Below are 2,819 nucleotides of genomic sequence, written 5' to 3'. Positions count from 1 at the left end.
TTTGGTAAAGATGGTGGTTTGTGTTAAAGCGCGTGCGTTCGTAATATTAAACACATTTTACTATGAAAATTGATCCCGTCTGTAGCTGCCATGTTTTGTTACCATGACGATGGGTTGCTGTGGCCTGAAAAATTCACAAAGTTCCATGTTTATGGACAGAAATATCGACTTCGCGTTATGTTTTTTCTGGTGAGGAAGAGTCAGACACAGGACACGACCCTCAGTCCTTCTTGTTGAAAGCCTGGACTTGATTCTGCTGTTTATGTGTTAAGACGTGTTGTCATAGACGAGTATGACGCTCTGGTCTGTGTGATATCAGCTGACACTGGGAACAGAATCATAACACATCCAAAAATAACATGTGAATCAGCAACAAACAACTCAGCACTGGAAACTGAAGAAGAGGTCCTGCAGCGTGAACATAACTGCAGTTAACACCTCTGGCCTCACTGGCCCAGGTTCAGCTCCCATCAGCCCCCTCTGCCCCGCCTCTGCCCCCTCCACCTATACAGACAGTCTAAATGTGTATGATGTGCGTGGACCGGCCAGCTCTCCTATTAAAGGCACAAGAAGGGGGAAAAAAAACACCAACAGCAACCTGAGAAGGCAGGCTCCCATCCATCACTCTTGGTGGATGCCATATGAAAACACAAACAAGCAATCAATTGTTTTGTGCACAGCTTGGGGCCGCCTAATAGAGCACATTTATCTGACGCCGTGGTGGTAGCCCCAGCAATACTTTAATTTGTGAGACATTATGTTGAGTTAATGCCTACCAGGTTGCCGTTCAACCGGGGGGACTTGGCACATTTGGCGGCACTGTAAAAGCCGGCATCACGCTGTATTGTACTGGGACACCGTGATGTAAATGATCTCACCCGCTGTATCTTTAATGGGCTGTGAAATGAATTTATGTGGGAATATCTGCAGAGGAATATTGCATTGTATCATGGCGTAATTAGAGAGCAGGAACTGTGCGGAAGCCGCTGCACGATGGACGGCCTGGCTAGTGCTACGACCACCCCTGTGATTGGATGCTAGTGGTACAGAGAGAGAGAGAGAGGAGGAAGAGGAGGAGGAGGAGGAGGAGGAGAGAGAGAGGGAGGGAAGCCAGGCTCTCTAATAATGATGTGCCCTCAGGCCTAATGTGCCATCTCTCTCTCTCTCTCTCTCTCTCTCTCTGCTGGTCTAGTAAACACACACACACACAGCAGAGTCCATGGTTCATTCTTCCTCTCTGTTTAATGCCAATATAGAGTTCATTTATAAAAGCCTGCTTTCCCCTCATGTTGCAAACTCATTTAACCCTTTAGACTCATTATTTGATTTCAAAGAGGGGTTTTTAATTATTTATTTATTTTAAAGAGATTGAGAAGCCAGTTTCAGATTTCTTTCTTCATCGCTGTAATCCAGAGCAGATGAATAATCCTAACATAAGGTCTAAAATTCTGCTTCTGCATTATAGTTGTATGTATTTTTTGTATTTACACAAACTCACTCCTGCTCCTCACAATAATATTAGTTCTCTTTGAAGATACCATCTTTGGTGTTAATGAAAATGGAGATGAACCAGCTGATTATGATCATTAAAGAAATCAATCATCCTAAATGCCTGTTAAGTATATATATTCATCATATATATATCAGGTTTTCTCTGTTTCTGTGATTATTGTGACTAAATGTCTGCATACAGAACAGAAACAGAAACTGTAAATCACCATCATCATGTAACCAAACTGGACTGATTTAAAAACAATTCATTTGTTTTTTTTTTCCCCTAATTTTATTTTTATTTGCCACCAATAATAGTGATCATAGTAAGCAGAGAAATTATTAAAATTGAAATATGTATTGGAAAGAATTAGAGAAATAATGGGGAGCTATGAAGAACATGATGCATAAAGAAAGCTTTGCTGTTTATGAATATTTTAAATATTTGTATTGGCCATAATGAGCAGAGTGGGTCTTTCCTCCATTGTATCCCAGCATATCATTCATATTGACTTTTATTTGGAGGCAGATGTCACCCTCCCTCCCCTCCCTCACCTCCTTTCTCTCTCTCTCTCTCTCTCTCTCTCTCTCTCTCTCTCTCCAGTGTCGCCCGGGGCCATTCTCCTGCTCGCTGCCCGGGGTTGGGGAGGCTGAGCTCGGCCCTGACAGGCGGCTGGTGGCTCTTCAATGCGGCGGAGGAAATTAAATTACCGCTCCTGTTGGCCGCTTTGTAAACAAGACAAAAGCCAATGATACGGCCAATTACACTTAAATACGACGCATGTGTAGGAAACATATACAGCAGGTTCTCAGAGAGCAGGGCAGGATCAGGGAGGATAAACACACTTCAGATCCTGTTTGTCCTGAAGATTTGACACAGTGTGATCCCAAATATTAGTATTTTAATATTTGAATGAATTTATTAATATATAAATCCTGCATTTACACACTGTTTCTAAAGATAAAAAATCTGTACCAAAATCTAAATTATATGTCTAAAATGTTACACCATTTAAAATATAATTGACCCAAAAAAAGGTTTAAAAACTAAACTAAACTAAACTAAACAGGTAGAGGCCGAATAATTTCCCGTGAAGTTCCTGTCAAGTGTGCAGCTCAGGACGAAATTGCAGATTTAGTGTGGGTCCTGTAGGAAAGAAAAGAAAAGAAAATGCATCTTAAAATTCATGAACATATGAGGAATTTATTCAGTTATATTTTATTATTTTTATTATTATAATAATATAATATTATACGTATTATTATAATATTAAAATTATTTTTATTATTATTATTTATTGGTGTGATTATTGATCCTACATGCTGTC

Source organism: Parambassis ranga, chromosome 10, assembly GCF_900634625.1.
Source record: "Parambassis ranga chromosome 10, fParRan2.1, whole genome shotgun sequence".
Taxonomy (NCBI): Eukaryota; Metazoa; Chordata; class Actinopteri; family Ambassidae; genus Parambassis; species Parambassis ranga.
This window is presented reverse-complemented; position numbering follows the sequence as displayed.